The following is a 20485-nucleotide window of genomic DNA, read 5'->3' on the forward strand; positions in this document are numbered from 1 at the left end:
TGAATAATACTTTTAAGATATTTTATATTTGAATACAACCCTACTGACATTTAGAAAAGAGAAAAAACTCCCAACTAACGGAAAGATATGTTCCACTTGGGAAAGAGAAGAAATAAAGTTGTATTTTTGGAGGCGAGATTTTAACCCCAGACTATTTGACATACATATATCTAAATATGTTAAGCAATCAAATATTCGAATACGATTTACATATGTATATGCATAAATATATACAATAGTAAATCAGATTTAACCCGCATTGTATTAAATTCAAATATCAATGCTCAAAGCAACAGTTATCCAAACTTAATTTCAGTGTTGCGATGCGCAAAGCTTTGGAGCTTTTAATAGCCCACTCTGACAGGGCTGTGTTGTTCTGTCAATGCTTGCTTGTTTTTTCAATTATTCTAATACGGGATTCGAATTAAACTACAAATTAAAGTCGACAGTTTAAAACCGCAATAAACAAACAAAAAAAAAAAAACAGAAATAGAAGTCACAGCATAGCAACGGAAAACAATTGCGAAGCGGGGGGAATAACAACAATGCAAAGTAGTTATGTTGCTCTCAGCAATATATGCAAGTAGACTAGTGTATGGAAATTACAGTACAGTATATTAAAACAAGTGCAGCAGAATTGAAATACCACAGGTATAGTTATGACTTAAAAACCCACTATTTCAGTGAAAAAGCTTTATTTAAAAAAAAAATGAGGACAATAACCAAAATGTAAAAGCTTTGAATATATGCACATATGTATGTGTGAAAAGACAGTATTAGAAATTATGGATTGCACACCCGCCGGGCGACAGGCATTAGACGGACTTCAAAGCTACGACAGCTGGTATTACATTCAACTTTATGCATGTATAGTATGTATGTATGTACATATGCATAAGTGGTGATAATTAGCCCACGAATTTACGCATATTAAAATTGACGCCCGGCATACACGCAGACGCATGAGCTACTACGTTGGGAAGCAGCGGGCAAACGTTGGGAAAACGTAATAAAACGAATTAATTGCGCTGCGCCACAATTTGCGTTACATTAATTAGACGCCCATTAGTCGCCCCGTTCCTCTTGCGCCCTACTTCATTTGGAATCTTTTATAGACTATGCGTGAGTGTAACCATATACGCATACATATGTACATATGTATATGTATGCTGCTGGATTTGGGTGTGGTCAGCGCCGGCTTATTTACCGTTTCGGGTTGAGAGTTTGAGAGGGCCAAAGTCGAAAAGCGTAATAGAGTACAGGGACTTGGATAGGCTCGATTCTCACCGGATTTCCGTGTATGCGAGTGCACCCACCATATCTAATTAAATAGCTGTTCCACTTAGACCACCAGCATTTGCTTATTTTTCCTTTTGCTTGTCATTCATCAGCTAAGTTACATTGCGGCAGTCTAGGCTACTACTTTTCTTGTTATTGCAGTTTCGCCTTATATAATAACACCTAATAACTATGTTTATTTGCGTATGTGTGTATGTGTGCAAGCTTCTCGTATTATGTACTAGTGCCTGCCAAAATTTCCAAATATTGTGCAAACTAACGTACACAGCAAAAAAGTTTACCTCTACGAACAACTGCATATTGCAACTTTTATAAGCCGAAGAATTAAATGTAGTTAAATAAAAGAGCTGGTAATTAACAAAATAGAAATGGGTTCTTTAAAAACTTCCTTCGGCTTTATTGTACAGTGTATATTCTCTGCGCTTATCTCTAGTTTTTTGGCAAAGCACACACATTCGATTGTTGAAAATTCATTCAACGAAAAGTAATAATGGCAGTGCTGGTCCGGAAATGGTCACCCACGTGTAATTGACGCAAGAGTCGATTTAAACTGCATTTATGTGAATGGCAAATTGATACACCGACTGAAGAAGTGAATGAATTGGTGCTTGAGTGCGCCTACCGCAATCAATGAATGAATGACTTGTATGTAGCGTGGGCAACGCTGGCGACGACTGCAACTTGCATACACTATTTTTGTAAATTGTTTTTCTATGTGTTTATTCTCTGCAGTTCATCGAAGTGAGTGTTTCTCTGTACCCACGCATAATTCGCTCCGCTCACTCCGGATGAGCACCACCCACACCGCACCTGCATACATGTAAACCGACGACACTGCTGCCATTGCCATTGTTGTTGCCCTTGTTTCTACTTACTCGCGAAACAAGAAATATAGACACATATATAGTCGCTTAATAGCATTTACATATATAGTAATAATAATGTACCCCTATATGAACTCGGTTTTGTCTTTCATCACCACCTGTTGGTGGCACACGTACGCTTGCAATCCAATGCATTTAGCTGAAGTTTGTCGGTTTTCATAGTAGCTGCCCATCTGAGTGTCTGCACTAGTCAGTTGATATATGTTTACGAAAACGTAGGGGAAAGATGAACAGAAATTTGTTAATAAATGGGGGAATGAAAAAGTTAACTAATGGGAACCTATTGAGATCATTTCAGATAGAATTTTTTTGAAATAAATACATATGTAAACTCTTATAAAATATCATCACAACTTTTGTTGAAAGCAACAACTTGTCACGGACTGTCTCTGAATAATAAATTGTAAGAACGAAATAGAATTAACGCATTAAAAGTAATTCTTGTAGACAAACCAATGTTGTGTCAGTGATTTATTGTTATCACATTTAAATTGTGCCGCATAAAATATTTCAATGCCTTCATTAAATATAAAACGTACCCAGTGTAGAAAACCAGTGATTACAAACTGATGCGCTTTTAGGAAATTTGGACTTTATCAAAAAATTTACAATTTTCACTAGATGGATTCGCGTTGACAACAATAGTGCTAATCGTGGAGTAGGAATTGGTCTAACTACGGCATAGAAGCTATAATAAAAAATATATTTATATACATCTTTGCACATACTATGTAGTAGAAAGAAAGCAGTATTTTCCAAATAGCCAAAGTGATGCCGTAACTGAATGGTCTTGTGCGTAACAATTCTTCGGTTGGGCGCGGGTTCGAAAACCACTAGGGGTATGAAACACTGTATGATAAAAAGTTTTTTTTCTACCTCTCGTTAGGCAATGGCAAAGTCCGAGTGCATGCTATTAACAAGCTTCTCATGAAGATATAATCAGCCGTTCGGAGGCGGCGAAATATTGTAGGGCCCTCTATTTATAGAAATATATCAAGACGTACACCAAAAATTGTAGGAGGATTTCAGCCAAATACCTAACAAAGGATGTACGTGCCAATTACATGTGTATATGTATATTTTCCAAACACTAATTAATAACCAAACGAATCGTTGAAAAATTCATATAATACTTTTTGGGTCCCATATAATATAAGTATTTATATATAAAATATAACCAAATATCACGTGGTTTTTTAAGAACTATAGGAAAGTTTTCCAAAAAAACACACGTAAAATTCAGAAAAATGCATGCAATTTTTATTTAAATCTTAGTTCAATTTTAGCATACTCTTTTCAATGTTTCGGCCGGTATCTCAGATATAAATGCTTTAATGTTGTTTTCCAATGCGTTAATTGAAGCAGGTTTGTCTGAATAGACATGAGCTTTAACATAGCCCCACAAAAAATAATCTAAAGGCGTTATATTGCACGATCTGGGTGGCCAATCGACAGGTCCCGAACGTGAAATAAAATGTTCATCGAACTCTCAACAAGTCCATTGTTACGCGTGCTGTGTGGCATGTGGCACCGTCTTGCTGAAACCACATGTCATGCAAATCAAGCTCTTGCATTTTGGGCAAAAAAAATTTGGATATCATTTCACGGTAGCGCATCTTTAAAGAAGTACGGTCCAATGATACCTCCAGCCCATAAACCGCACCAAACTGTGACCTTTACTGGATACATTTGTAGCTCTTGCAATTCTTCTGGTTGATCTTCACTCCAAAATCGACAATTCTGCTTATTTACGTACCCATTGATCCAAAAATGAGCTTCGTCGCTCAACACAATTTTTCGATAAAAAAGTGGATCTTAAACTTTCTTAACAGAACACGCATTTTTATGATAAAATTCAATGATTTGCAAGCGTTGTTCGTTTGTAAGACGATTCATGGTTAAATTATAGACCAAACTGAAGATGTTTGACAGTGAAACAAAACACGAAACGTGCGTCAGCTGTTTAAGCCAACTGTTTATAAAGATAATATATTAGCTAAAAAATCACCCGTTATATATACATATTCATATAACTTCATATATACTACTGTGTCCAAAAAATAAGGTGACATTGTATTTATTTTAAAAATTCTTTATTTATTCTTCCAAATCAATTTCTTCCCCTTCAAAGTAATCCCCTCCCGACACAATGCACTTATGCCAACGTTTTTTCCAATTTTCGAAACACTGGTTGTAGTCACTTTCCGGGATGGCCTTCAGTTCCGTCTTCGTTGCGGCTTGAATCTCCTCTATCGTGTCAAAACGGTGTCCCCGGAGCGGTCTTTTGAGCCTGCTGAACAGCCAGAAGTCGCACGGTGCCAGATCAGGTGAATACGGTGGTTGCGGAACGATATGGGTTGAGTTTTTGATGAAATGATCACGAATTACGAGTCCAAAAAATTCAATGTTTTCGGTACCAGTCGAGATTTGACGCGCTTGAGGCCCAAAACATCCTTCAAAATGGTATTGACTGAGCCTTTCGATATGCCAACATCATCAGCAAGGTCTCTAATCGTTAATCGACGGTTTTTCAACACCAAATCTTTGATTTGTTGGACGTGAGCTTCGTCAGTTGAGGTTGATGGTCGCCCAGGACGCTCTTCGTCTTCGACACGTTCACGACCGGCTTGGAACTCACTATACCACTTGTAAACATTTTTTTTAGACATAGCCTCATCACCAAAGGCTTTCTGCTCCATCCTCAACGTATCCGAAAATTGATTCCGCAAACAAAATTTAATGCAAATTCTTTGCTCAACAAATTCCGACATTGCAAAAAACGAGAAACTCACTTTTAGCAGCTCACAAAACGACGCGTATCTCAAACAGTAAATGAATATTTCACATGAAATTTGACATAGATGTCACTCACAGTACTACCAACCTAAAAAAAAAAAGAATTCTCCTAATCCTTCAAAGCGCGCAGTTTAAAATCAAATGTCACCTTATTTTTTGGACACAGTAGTATACATATTCATAAAACTGGCTTTTTGATCTGTCTGATTCGCGTTTTAAAAAACAAAACTTCGAAGTTACAGGTCATCGTCGATATTGTGGGTACAAAATAAAAATATTTCTAAAGCATCATTGCGTCGCATGGTTCTACTCGAATTGAGAGAATGGCTCAATTAATCATTAAATGAGCTGCGGTTGCATTGCGAAAATTACTAAACACTGAAAACAGTAACACATAAAATGGCACTATATTACGTTTTGATTACATTTCTACTGATATTCTAATTTTGGAAATACTTTTAAGATTCATGCCCAGGAAAATCGCTTGCGACCTTGATGTTGCCCTTGCTAATTTTGCGCGGAGTGTGGTGCCAAGGTCGTTGTGATTCAATGTGTTAAAAGCCATCAAAAGCTGCTGAAATTGCTTTACATTTTTGTTTTTATTTTTTCCGTAATTAACAAGTCACGCATGAGTGCGAATTTGTTTATACTAAAAACTTTTTCGTGTTAGTTTTCACAGCTTTATGTTCAAGTGCTGGTAAAAGACGACTAGGGTCGATGTTACTGGCAGGAGAACTTTGAAAAAGTTTCACACAACTTTTTCAATGTAGACAATATCATATTTAGAGTTACTTTTGCAGTTTTGCTCTAGTACTTCCACACATAAAGCACATTATCTTGCTCTAAGGGACATAAAATTACTTGCTAGGATTGCGAATTAAATGTTATGCAACAACTAAAGTTTTTGGACACTCGTATACTCTAGTTGAGTGAACTGAGTAAAAGCGTATGTTATGTGATGCATAGTGTTGGAAAGAAAAAATGTTCTATGGAGCATGCTCTTTGGGAAAATAAACAAGACTATTATTTATTTTTTTAGTATTATAATATTTTTCAATAACTAAATATATTTACCCAACTTTACTTTACCAAATAAATAATTGCTGTAATGAATCCGATACATACAAGATTATCGCATGTTCTATTTATTAAATTTCAATTAAACAAATATTTATTGCACAAATTTAAATTCCGTTTATCGTAGCCGCTTATGTTAGTTACTGGAACAGATATTATGAATAATAGCGAAAGTAGTAGGTATTAGAAGAGAAGAACTGGAATTTCCATACTTGCTTATATGTATCTGGAAGAGCTCATGCTAAGACACATACACATGTATCTACGAGTAACAATTAGTTTAAATACATAATAATGGTATTTTCAATCATATTTGAACATACCTTATATTCATTTGAAATATGCAGAATGATTGAGTGAAACCAAGATTAATCTATGAAGAGTTTGCTGCTGGTTTTGGTTGTCAAAAGTTTAATTTAAAAAAAAATGGAAATTAAACTTAAATGTTAGCATACACATTTACATTTCATCAGGTAGAAGTCGCTACAGCGGTGCGGCAATAAGCGAAGTGCTCAATCACATCCTAAGAAGAAATGAAATGACGTAGTTGCATTCAATTATTTATAGGAATATTTTTAAGAACAATAATTTTTCCGACTACATAGAAAAAGTATCGCAAATAACATTTTGAAACTTAACGCAGAACATAAAGATAAGTATAACATAACATTGTTGGACATAAAACAATTAAAGTTTAATGCGACTGTTGCCGACTTAAGCAACCCTTAAAAATTTACGAAATAGAGCAAAATTATCACTGCGCGAAATTATCACTTGTCATTATAACTTAACTTTACCCTTTTATTGAAAGAAATAAAGAATAAGAGAGGAAACTAAGGTAAATAAAAACTGAAATATAATTAAATTATGAATTTTAAAAAATATGTAAAGACTAAAAGAATAAAATAAATATTATACCTTTACCGGTTTTTTAAAGCTTCAATCAAAGAAGCTATTGGAAATTAGAATCCTCTTATTTTTTGCAACAAAATCTTTAAAAAACCTTATTAAATTATGGCGCAACTAAACGGTGCTCCAGCAACGCTAAACACAATGGCTGAAGAAGTTTTAGTGTAAAATGATTGTGAGTATAACCTCACTAATCCTGCACCGCCTGCAGATCAAAATTTACAAATAAATCTTGATGGCGACGGTGGCATTCTCAGCGCACCACACGAATTGTTAATACATAGCAGAAAAAACAGCTCCGTTTACAGCAACTAGAAGAGACCATGCGTTTAAGAGAAGAGTATTTGCGGGAAAAATTTCGCATTTTAAACGCAGAAGATGCAGACGAGGAAATAGATATTGTCAACGAAGGACCATGTGTTAGTGGCTCTACCAAAATGTGTGGAACTAATGTGAGCGGTAACAAAGCATTTTCTCCTACTCCACTGCAGCCTGTGGAAAATAACAGAACTAACATACTTATGTCAAGCGCGTGAGGTACCGGTACATACAGTTATGCAGTCACCACGTCAGCCGTCGACGTGGACTGCGGCATAGCGTAGTCAGGCGCTACATGCAGACTGCAACGGTAATTCACCAAACATATTTACAACGTTCACAGCACCAACAAGTACAGCACGTTCGCCCAATCAGGTATTCGCAACTCAATCAGTCGACTTTGCAGTTTGTAGCGTGGCAATGTGTGCCAAAAGACTTGCCGGTATTTAGCGGTGACCCCCATGATGGAAAGAATAATGAGATGGCGCCTATCGTGGTCCCATTACTTTGCTCTCAGCGAATTTGACAACGAGTTACGTGATTTTAGCTCCAGTATGGCCAGATTACCATTTTCGTAACTTGATTTAGCACTTTTTTTTTGTTATTTAGTCTGAGAGTTTTAACTCTTTCTTCATGACATTTTTCTAGCTTGTTCTAATTAAAAGTAATGTTTATAATTTTGTAAAATATTATATACATTTTTTTTAAATTAGTTCAATAATTCACTTAGTTTTATTTAGCTTTACTTTTTTTAACATCTGGTGGCATTGCCCGCGATTGCAGGTGTTGTTGGTGTTCTTCTGCTTTCGGCAGTCAAATCTCTCTCTCGCTACTGCAGTATTGCCTAGCTTTGGATATAAAAACGCACTAAAATTCCCATTCAAAGAAAATAACACAACAAATTTTTATTGAATCATTTAAAGAATTTTGTATGCGTGACAAATTGTCTTTAGAATGTGCGTTTTTTTAATAAATGTGTTATGCTTATGTACAATTTAATTTATAAGTTATTTTTGTCAAGCGAGACTCATTTGTTAAGGGAACGACTTATTTGCTATATTTGAGGTTATGTAACTAGATAAGGTACTCTTTTTGTAAAAATGTCAGTATGGTTTCTTTAGTATTTTCTGGTATTTTGTTGCTTATTTTTATAATGAATACACCTGTTGATGCCCTATGTCCCACTAAGGATTGATGGCCGGAAGAAACGATTACACCTCTAAGGTTTTAATCCGCATTCAGTAAATTCAAACGCCTTTTAAAATGTGTAAAAAGTTTTCAAGAAGAGTTGAGAAAGGGACATTTAATATTCTTCCATAACCTTAAAAGGAGCAAAAAATTAAATTCACACTTTCAAAATATCAAATTTTATAAAACCAACTAATTTTCATTAGCACTAAAATCTTCTCAGAGTGGCCTTTTTTAACCTTCCTTTGTATAATAATACAGTTTTTTTGTAACCTAAAGTTTCGGTAGCTTTCAATTAAAAAAAAAGAAACAAACACGAAACTTCAAATTTTCGGTATAAAAAAGCACTAAATTTATTGCGAAGAGCAAATGGTTGGCAATACTGCACAACTCAGCAAACGTGACGTCACGTACTCTCTGATGGGCGCAATCTTCTTTCTATCATTCTTGGGTGATCCCCAATAGTGGCATATTTTTGTTAGTGCATTTGAACAGAGCACGCAAATGGCTGGTTACTCTCATCATGAGAATTTAGTTCGCGTTCAAAAATGCCTAAGTGGTAAGGCTAGGGAGGTCGTGCGCAATTTACTGGTATTACCGGAGATGGTACCTGATATTATAAATACGCTCAAAATGTATTTTGGACGCCCTGAGCAAATACTTTGCATTTGCTATCAAGAATATATTTAGTAGCAATAATTCATGCAAGCAAACTAAGCGGTTACCTCAACAGCCCATTACTATTGCTGAATTCATTGAGAAGCTCTCTCAGGAGTCAAAACTTAACTGGGAAATTTATTCAACTGGCATGAATAACCCTTGCTTGGAAGATTTTTCTACCTGGTTGTCCACATTGGCTGAAGCAGCTTGCCGTGTTACGAAACCGGTTTAAAACACTCACTATGAATGATGAGATGGGACTTTGTTAAGAGGAAAAATCTATGCCGCCAGTGTTTGGGAACACACTCTCGCCGCTGCTGGAATAGTAAGTCGTGAGGGGTGAATAGCTGCACAATACGTCACCACAGACTCCTTCATAATTCTGATGTTAACAAAAATAGTGAAATTTCAACGATGCTGAATAACCACCGTTCGATTTCCAGCAACAACACCACATAATTTCGAATTTTGCCGCTAGTTTTGTATGGAAGAAATAAAACAATATCCATATACGCGTTTATGGATGATGGATATACACTGACACTTATAGATCAAACACTTGCAGATTAATTGGGTGAGGCTGGCGTTCACGATCCTCTATGCATTCACTGGACTGGAGATATAAACCGATATGAAGCTGATTCGCAACGACTCGATTTACGAATTTCAGGTAATATTCAAGGTGCGAAAATATATCTACTCCGAGGTGTTTACACGAGTAGTAGCTTAAATATGTCATCATCAACATTGATTGCTGACCAATTGAAAATAAAATATGCACATTTAGAAGTCATTCCCTTGCCAAACTTTATCGACATAGTTCCTAAGCTAGTTATTGGTGTAAATAACCCAAATTTGATAATGGCACAGAAGATACGTGAAGGTGGATGGCAAGATCCCGTAGGGGCGAAAACCAGATTAGGGTGGACAATTTTTGGTGGCGGTAATAATCAGAGTAAAGGTAACGGAATAAACTTACACAAATGCGACTGTGAGAGCGATAACAACCTGCATGAACTCATAAAGTCTTTCATGTTGAACGAAAACATTGGAATTTCAGTGCCAAAGGTAAATCCAGTTTCAATGGAAGATCACCGAGCCATAAACATTTTGCGTAACTGCGAGTTGCATGAGGGTCAGTACACCGCGAGCTTGTTGTGGTCAAATGACAATATACGATTGCCAGACAGCTTGCCAACAGCTCTTAGTCGCTTTAAGTGTCTGGAACGTAAGTTATCTAACAATCCTGAACTAAAACGCAATATGCAGCAAATAAATTAACAACTTAGTTAAGAAAAATTATGCGACCAAGTTACCGAACGAAGCTATAAATGATCGTGGTGACAAAATTTGGTATTTGACGGTTTTTATTGTCCGCAATCCGCACAAGCCAAATAAAATTTGACTTGTGTGGGATGCAGCCGCGAAATCTAGAAAACTTGTTTTCCATATATAGCGCATTACGTGCGAAACCTAAATGCTTCGGTACACGCTACTCAAACTTCTCAGGTAGCGTGTGCAATAAAGAATCACCACTACGTCGATGATTTTATTGATTCGAATCGAACCCTCGACGAAGCTATCAAATTGGCAAAAAATGTTCGGGATGTTCATCGGGATGTTGTGCGATCGGGTATTAGTCTCGCTGTCCATCTACCATACCGTTCAGAGTTCCATCTTGCCTGCCAAAGTGTGAGCGTTTGAACTCTAATATCGGAGAAACGTGGTACTGGGATTCCTGTGTTTTTTGCCTCTCATCTCCGTTTGCGCTCTTGTGCTAGAATATCTATAGGGATGGTTCCGCTGATAACTAACACCACTGCTTCAGATACTGTTCTGTATGACGAAGCCACTCTGAGAGCGCAGGTGCGTTGCACAGATTGCAAAGTTTTCCGCCGGGATTGCACCCTTAGCGAATCTGCCCATACTTCGCATCCGTATAAGAGAATCGAGTTCTTACTTAACATGCCGTAACACATACTTGACCACTCTTTTTGTGGATAAAGTGGTATCAGGTACTTGTATGTCTACTTCTAATGGGATACGCCCTTACGTTAGAAGGATTAGCTCTGTTTTCTCTGTGGCCAGCTTTAATGATGCCTGTCGGAGAGGCCGCAGCTGTTCTCTACGGCTTCGCCAAGCCTATGCTTTATACAGCATACATAACGATCTATAAGCGGACGCTAATGTTGGGTCTCCCTTTCCCTTATTGATTAGTACTAATATAGTTTTTGTTTTTTCCATATTTCTGGAAAATATCCTTCTTTTAGGCGTGCGTTGTATATGTTTAGCATCAAAAAAGGGCGTTCGATTGAAAATAGTTTCAATATTTCTGCAACTTTGCCATCTGGTTCTGGGGCTTTATTGGTCTGGTGCTAGACGCAAGTGAAAATGCATACGCATCATATTTTCGTATTGAAGCTGGTGGTCACATGGTCAGTAGGTTGGTAACAGCTAAAGCAAAGGTCGCACCGTTGCGCCCGCTCTCAATACCGCGACTGGAACTACAGGCTACGGCAACTGGTGCACGTTCAACAAACATGGTTGAGGAAGCACATCGTGTAAAATTTGAGAAGCGTTGCATCTGGAGCGACTCAAAAACTGTTCTAAAGTGGCTTCATTGTGATCCGCGCAAATTTCAACAATTTGTATTGTTTTGTATCGCTGAAATCCAAGAAGCAACTGCTATCAGTGAATGGCAGTGGATACCAACAAAAATGAATGTCGCTGATATCGCTACGAAAACGAAGCCTCGCATTGAGTAGCTCATCAGTGGAATAATGGTCCCGCTTTCCCTACTTTATCTATTAAAGAGTGGCCGGAACAAGAAGATCTGGGTACGGTGAACACTAGCGAATTTCGAACTAAGCTTCTAATTTACAACGTGCGAAAGGTAAATATCAACTTTGAATATTTTTCGAATTGGATTCGACTATATAGAGCTTTAGAAAACTGTGTGCTTTACATCGAAAAACTTAAACAACGGCTCTAAGTCACATCGGAAGGCAGTCATCTAACCGCATATCATTTTCGGCGCGCAAAACTGTTTATTTTTAAGACAATCCAAATGGAACATTTTGATGACTGGTCATTGCTTAAAGTTGGTAAGCCTGTATGTAAAACTGGTCCGCTACGAAACCTGCAAGTTTATATGGACGACGAGCATCTCATTCGCGTGAAAAGTAGGGCAACATATAATATTTTCAGTCATGCGACCAGCCTCAACGTGATTTCATTGTTCAGGTCATCGAGTAACCTATCTTATAGTAGATCACTATCATCAACGCTTTTACCATATTCAGAACGAGACAGCCTTGAATGAGATAAGACAATTGTTTTTTATAACAAAACTGCGATCGTTATTTAAAGCTGTGAGGAGAAATTGCCATATATTATATGTAAAATCGCGAACGCCGCTCCGCAAGCTCCACAAATGGCGCAATTACCCATAGCCCGGCTTGCCGCATTCTCTCGTCCTTTTACGTATGTTGGGATTGATTATTTTGGGCCGATCTTAGTTACTGAATACCGCAAGGCGAAGAAGAGGTGGGGAGTATTGCGGACCTGCCTGACAATAAGAGCTATACACATAGAAATAGCCCATTCTCTAAGTACTGGCTCCTGTCTAATGTCCTTGTGAAATTTCATTACTCGCCGTGGTTGCCCTGTTGAAATGTATAGCGATAACGGCACGAATTTTCGCGGTGCTGAGAGCTTTTTAAAAGAACGTGATCTTGCTCACAAAGGTATCGCCTGGAAGTTTAATCCACCAGCTGCACCTCACATGAATGGAGCATGGGAACGCCTAATAAGAACAACAAAGGCAGTGCTCTATGTATGTGTATGATTTCGCCGTCGCAGAGATTCTCTGATGAAAGTTTACGTTCGGCTTTGCTGGAGGTGGAGATGATCATTAATTCTCGACCGCTGACATATCTATCGCTCGACTATGAGAACCAGGATCCGATTACCCCAAACCATTTTTTATTTGGCAGTTTAAATGGAGCCAAGCCGTTTTGTAAACCTGAAAAAATTAGCTTAAAAATTTACGTCAAAGCGAGATGTTTGCGAATTTGTTCTGGCGTCGATGGGTACGCGAAATGATTCCATCACTTACACGTCGCAGTAAATGGTTTGAAAAAGTGAAACCCATAAGCGAGGGTGACATCGTATTGATTGTCGATGAAAATGCGGAAAGGAACACTTGGCTAAAAGGTATAGTCGTCGAAACAACGATGGCAAAAGATGCACAAATAAGGCGAACGAAAGTAAAAACGAGGCAAGGTGTTTTAGAACGACCAGCAGTAAAGCTTGCAGTGCTGGATATCGGCAAAGACAAGGCAAGCTCCGAAGATTCGTCCACTTACTGGGACTGGGACTATTGTTTCCGATTTAAGCAACCCTTAAAAATTTACGAAATAGAGCAACTCTGCGCGAAATGATCACTTGTCATTATAATTTAGCTTTACTCTTTTATTTCGCTCATTTCATTTTTATCGGCGCACGCGGACACATATAAGACCCAATTGAAAGAAATAAAGAATAAGAGAGGAAGCTAAGGTAAATAAAAACTGAAATATAATTATATTGTGAATTGTAAGAATATGTAAAAACTAAAAGAATAAAATAAATACATTTACCGGTTTTTTAAAGCTTCAATCAAAGAAGCTATTGAAAATTAGAATCCTCTTATTTTTTGCAACAGCGACCTTAAATTCTCACTGAACAACTGCTTTTCAGTTTCATATTTGTTTAAAATGAAACTAGCTTAAGCCAGCACTGGAAAACTGGCATTCAACCGGAAATTTGTCACAAAAGAATACTATAATTGTATGTGCTTAGTTAAGTCTAAAAAACTAAGAGTTTCATTTCATACTCTAAAACAAATTCCATTAGGATTACATTAAATTAAGAGGTCCTGTTTAGCTTCTAATTTGAAATTTAAAATGCGCATATAAATAAATGGATTTGAAACAAAATATCTTTTCGGTTCAAACTGTTTTATATTTTAAATTAAAATTGAGATGCATTAAAGGAAGTTAAAGTAGGTAGAGTGTAGTTGTAAAATTTAAATTATTAAGAGTTTTTACATAATTAGTGTGCAGCTGACCGAAAAATTTGACAAGTTTTGTATTTATATAAGCTCTTTTAAAACTTTTTTGCTGAAGTTTGAACTCCAAAATTTCGCTCCAACCACACTTCTCACGCCAATGCTATTATTATAGTATTTAAACTTCCTGTTTCGCTACTGCGCCATAATCTTGTTTTGTTGTCTGTAGTTTTTCTCATTCTTGAAACAATTTCCCATGTATGAACCACCTTTGTTAGTATATTCAAGGCAAGAGACCAAACTATTTTTGTTTGCCATATAATTATATTATAATTTGTTAGTTAACTGCTAGCATAGGTTTTACTATATGAGCTTCTTTAGGTATATTAATGCAGGAGTATTATTTGTACGAGTATATAAATGAACGTGGGTTTGATTTTCATAATAACTAATATTTTATGTACAACTAAAACATGAGTACACATCTATCTGGAAATTGAAGTCTTTTATAAAATCTGCGGTACTGTTTTACACTATCAGCTTAGATTAAATATTGCCGCCTATGTTAATTTAGTATACTCAAACAGATCTACGCAGTACCAGAATCATTCTTAACTTCATTTCTAAAACTATCTACATATAGCAAATAAAGAGGTGTGATACTTAATTCATTTTAATATGGGATTCGCTTCTAAAGCCACATAAATTAGTATATGTGTATATTCATGTATGTATGTATGATTGTACGCATTATATTTATGTAAATATGTTAATGAATCGCTGAAAAAGGCAATTGCTGTTTTCTCAAGCTCAAGTAGATAAGGCAGATTGTCAAGCAAACGGATCACGGAGGGCAGGTAAAGCTTGCTTTTAAGCAGCTTCTTAAATTATCCAAACATACCTCGAATTTCAGAAAACTAAACATGTAACTAAAGGGTTCTAAATACATAAATGTATATCTATATGCATATGTTTGTTTGTAAATGCACGAATAGCAATGCCATACATATTCAATGAAGCATACGCAAACGTGACTAAATGGCTATAATAAAAACCACGCTTCCATAAATGAATACATATGTATGTGTGCTCCTAATATTGATCTAGAATATGTATATATTTACATATTTGGGGTCAATCTTGCTACGCAATCTAGGTATATTAAAACCAAATAAATAAGCATAGTTATAAATATGAATTCACTTATTTTTTGAGTTTATTATTTTTATTTTATTAAATATTTGTTCAATGTCACATAATCCCTTAACATCTATAGTAGAACAATTGTGTCTGTGTAGGCTGATTCGTATTCATATACCCTCTATGCATGTATTTCTTTCAAATATATGCTCGGTGGGATTATTTTTTAAATCATTTTTCATATTTAACACACATACACATAGAACATAACACAATATCAAGACGTTAAAATTTTGGCGCTTTAAACCCATTGTACATGCTTATTTTCATCGCCAGAATACAGCAACAAAACTGGAATTTAAAATGAAATTCAAAAAGAAGTATTTAATCATGAAACAAAACAACGTTCGTTAAACTTTTTAAACACTCCGAGAAACATCTAACCGAAAATAAAGAAAATATAAATAAACAGCAAAACAAGACCAGAAATTAAAGACTAAACAGGAGAACTGCAAAAAAAAAAATGAAGTAACTCTGTGTACGTATGCCTACATATATGTAGGTATGTATATAGGTAGTAGATATACATATGTAATCTTTCAAACACACTCACACGGTACGTATCTAACTTAATGTGCTTCAAGGTTAGGCGGAAAGCAACAGAATCGACAAAAAATAATAACCGCCACTAAACCAAAATCAACAACAACACAAGAGCAATATTAACAATAACAAAACGAACGCCAAATTAACAACAGAGAACAACATGAAAAACACCGGCAGCGGCAGCAAGAGAAATGATGAAACAAAACAACGAATTCTATTTTGTGTGTGTTGATTTTCGGCGATATGGTGATTTGTTCGCTATGGGGGATATTCGATGTTCTCTTTGGGGCTCGCGATGTACAGAGGGCAAGAAATAATAGCTGAATCAGTGGTCGCTTCGCAAGGGACACAGAGCTGGTGGGGGCAGATGGATTTAATTATAAATGCCAAACGAGATATTTGTTTTGTAGAAAAAAATAGTCTTATTAAATGCGAGTGGGAAAAATAAATTTGAAATATGAAATGAAAAAGTGTAATTCAAGCCGAAAAGCCGAAAACAATATATCATATACATATACTATACATACTCGTATAATAATCCTACAGAAATTATTCGAAAGTTGTAATCATAGTCCGGATTGATAACATTTTACCTATAATGCGTTTACAGCATCCTAGTTATTATATCAGAGTATTTTAGAACTTTGTCATTGTTAGTACATGAAGTTGTGGAACACATGACCCAGCTTTATACAGTATACATATGTATATGCATATTCTATGAAGTTGATAAGAAGCATCGAATTTTAAATAAATTCTAAAGCACAAAAGCAATTTATTTCGGCCATATGGTTAAACAAAATGTTATGTGCATGTGTACGTGCGAACATGTACTAAAAATACATGTGTGTGCGTGCATCGGTGTGTTTCTGTACGTATGGATGTATGTATAATTGTAATCGGGTTGAAGTGTACATTCATTTTAATTTGGAAAAGTGTTTTTACTTATACACATTTTTCTGCCAGACCTTTAGTTATCCACCTGGCAGCCAGGGAAATTAATCCTCTGACAAGAGTCGGATTCCAAATGTATTTTATTTATTTGTTGAAACAAAAATATGATCAATAAATATGTCAGTGAGAGAGTTTTCTTACCATTTGCCGCTATGGAGCTGTGTGTGTGTTTCAGAGATAACTGGTTGGCGGTTGCACATATGCTTCTAATAAAAAAAATTATGCTACCGATCAGCTTCCATTCAAGTTGCTTGATTTTTCCGTTTCTTCGAGTTTCATATTTTGCATTCCTGATCAACTATTGTGTCTGTATGTATCATAATCATAAAAACATAAAATCTCTTTATAACCATTTTCTTAGTATAGCGAATAGCAAACGACTTGTCCAACAATCCAAATCGATCGAAGAACGAATTGGCAGAAAAATACGTATTAAAGTCTCCATCCACCCATATGTCTCAACTAGTTCCATTCCGCATTTTTTAGTGTTGTGGCAGAACGAATGTCTATACTTTTCGAATCATTAACTTTGATCCCCAAGTGCATAACAACTTAGGTTCAGACAAAAAATTACATTCATATGCGTGTGTATAAGTACGTATGTATGTAGATGCTAATAATTATGAATGTACGAGTCTAATAATAGTTTTGTTTGGAAATTATTTTCGCATTCAAACAACGATTTCTGACTTTTCGTGGTGGAAAAAGTGGTGTGCCCTTAAAAGGACAGTCGTTTAATTTACTTATCGTAGCTTGCGGTATTGCGCAAATGTATATTTGTAAGTATTAAAGAACCATCCCCTAAATGGCACATTTACTGTTAATTTACCACCCCTGAAGGCATTATATTATCTTCGCTTTCTTAACTACATACATGCATATGCATACACCCCTTATGGGGCATTCCAAATAAATAATATATGCAGTTAATAAATTTTACACATACAACGCATTTAGCGCATTATTGCATGAATTGGTTGAGAAATTCTTCATCAATGATTTTCACTAATTGAAAAATTACAAAATTCTGCAACACTCCGGGGCACCTTTGGAGTTCCCATCTTTCGAAAAGGTCAATTCATTTGATTTTTGAAATGCTCTTATCAAACCTAATGAACTGAACAGATGAGAAAATATATTTTCTCACAATCTTTTAAGATTTTATGAAAAAATTTATTGTATAAATGTAATATAAAAATATAAATAAATGTAATAAAATGCATAACGAATTTTACTTAAAAGTTTTTTATATGTAAAGTTGTGAAAGTTTTGACTAGAAAGAAATGAGAGGGTACTAAAATGAATGAAAACAATAATTATGCGAAAATTTTACGCGGACACGGTTTCCGTTTCATAGTAAGTTTTTTTTGTGTCAAATCGGGGATTCAGGGGCAAATGTGTGGAAGAGAGGCAGGAAGGGGCAATATGAGGTAATTAACTGATACGTCACCAATTGGCGAACGTGCCAAAAATTTAGAGAGCACGCGGCGCACATCAAACAAATTAGGAAAAAGGAGAATCTTTTTCAGAAACTGAAAAAATATGGAAAAATATTATGTACAGCTGCCTCGAATTCGAACTTATTGCATACGACCCACAAAATAAAAGCCTGCTAAATAAAGTCAAATAATCATACATGCATATTTAAGTATTTATTTTTAATAAAAAAAAGAACGTATACCTCCAGCATGAGTTGGTTGCTGACAGAAACGGAAGTTTTTATGTGTAAACTATGTACATATGCATGCACAACGGAAAAGTGTACAAGTGACACACCATTTGAATTTTCTTTAACATGGGAATGTAGATACCTACAACATATGCTTGAAATATAGATATGTAGTTGTATGTGTGCATAAATTGATGAAGGGGTGTATAAAGAAAAACACCTGTTGACGAGAGTGGACGCTGTCTCTTCCACAGAGGCACACGAATTTGTTTTGATTTTGTGGTTGCATATAAAAATTATTGCTTATTTTTGGAGTGCACATACAATGTCGGTGCCTACCGACGGTATGACAAAGTCATTGATATTAGTGTAACAAATTTTAATATTTAGGTACTTACCATTTTAAATGGTCCAATCCATATCTCCTAATATATACTTAATTTTGTGCTCTTGTTTATCTTACATAAATACGTACTCATACGTATGAACGTGGGCAATCTAATTGCAATTTTCCATGTTATGATTATGGTCACATTTATTTTAGTTATGTGTATTATTTATTGTATTTAGTATTATTTAACTGTTGCATAACTATTTTTTGGGACACTTGGGATCTTACATTTTTTTCTGTATGATCCTTTTTGTATAAAAATGTAAAACAAAGACAATTTTCATCAGGCACTTTTATTTTATGAACATTGCGGTGCGAGTTATTCACCGCAAACTCCTTTATTTGGTTATCGATGTTATGTTAACAGTTTTATTTCTTTGCATCAATGACCATTCAAATTATTTGCCAACACTATCCAAAAGGCACTTCGAAAAACGTATACCGATTTATCACCGCTTCCAAATTGAAAATCGCTTCAAATTTAACAAAGTTTAGTTATAAACATTTCCGACGACTATCATTTAATAGTATTTACTTTTTTTTTTTGTATAACTATATATAAAGTTGTTTTTTTTTTTTTGTTCAAAACTTAATTTAGTGTCTTTTCCCGAAACGTGCCATCAATCCGGCCTACGAAGGCGAGCGATTTGTTGCTTTCGCGACGAGTCTAACACATTAAATAAACGCATGGGCAAATTTTGAATTTGCTTAAAGCGACAATACCTAAACTAACTGCAAAATCAACGCTGACAACGCCAACGTAGACGGTAACGGCGACGGCGCAATCGAAGTCTACGAAGGCAATTCGTTGAGGCCAACCGATTGATTCTATTCTAATAGCAGGCACTATTTTCAATAGCAGCAACTGAAACATGGACAGCGACTGCCTTGCCTTTTAGAGAGAGTGAACATTAACCGTCAGAAGTCGAAAACGACAAAGCTTTGTTCTCGAGTGAATTGTTTGTGTATAACTTCGCTACTCCTTATGTCCATAAGAGGTTCTACCACCGCATTAGTGGTGATGGTTTAAGGTCGAAACTGTAAAATTGGCACCAACTGAGCGACTGAGAAAAAATTCACCATGGGTACGAGAACTTGTGACACAATTCGTTTACGAATTCTTATACAATCATAGATACAGCACAAACATTTTAGAACTAGTATTAACTGTGTTAAAATTCAGGAATGAAGTAAGTTGTTGGAGTAATATAAAAAATCGATGGGAACTTCTGAGCACAGAAGAAAAGTTTCGCGTGGCTGAGATGTATTGTGATATAAAAGTGGGAATCGCGGGATGTAGTTGCGAGCGCTTTTGCACTATTCAACGTTCGAGTCCAGCGCACGATAAGAACTGAAACTATATCGCGCAGAAATAAAGCCGAATCAATTGAAGTCGGAGAAAAATGCCGAAGTAAATAGCATGCCAAGCAACAAAAAGCCAAAAGCTCTTGTGAACTGCACTTCCTCACAAAAATGAAGCTACAATCAAACAACCTCACACAATCATGCAAAACCCAAAAACATATGAAAATGTAAACAACGAG

At 35.9% G+C, this 20485-nt stretch overlaps 1 protein-coding gene across 3 annotated transcripts in view; it reads right to left on the reverse strand.

Moving 5' to 3' along the window:
* Positions 1 to 19776, reverse strand: part of LOC129237988 (activating transcription factor 3) — a 40533-nt gene extending 20757 nt beyond the window's left edge. For 2 of the 3 annotated variants that reach the window (XM_054873013.1, XM_054873011.1), the window contains exon 1: positions 18949 to 19776. The gene's annotated coding sequence lies outside the window, so the exon portion shown is untranslated. Of the gene's footprint in view, positions 1 to 6519; positions 6580 to 18948 lie in introns of all 3 variants that reach the window. The other variant, XM_054873012.1, reaches the window with a different exon arrangement.
* Between the last annotated feature and the right edge of the window lie 709 nt (positions 19777 to 20485).

Source organism: Anastrepha obliqua, chromosome 2 (assembly GCF_027943255.1).
Source record: "Anastrepha obliqua isolate idAnaObli1 chromosome 2, idAnaObli1_1.0, whole genome shotgun sequence".
Taxonomy (NCBI): Eukaryota; Metazoa; Arthropoda; class Insecta; order Diptera; family Tephritidae; genus Anastrepha; species Anastrepha obliqua.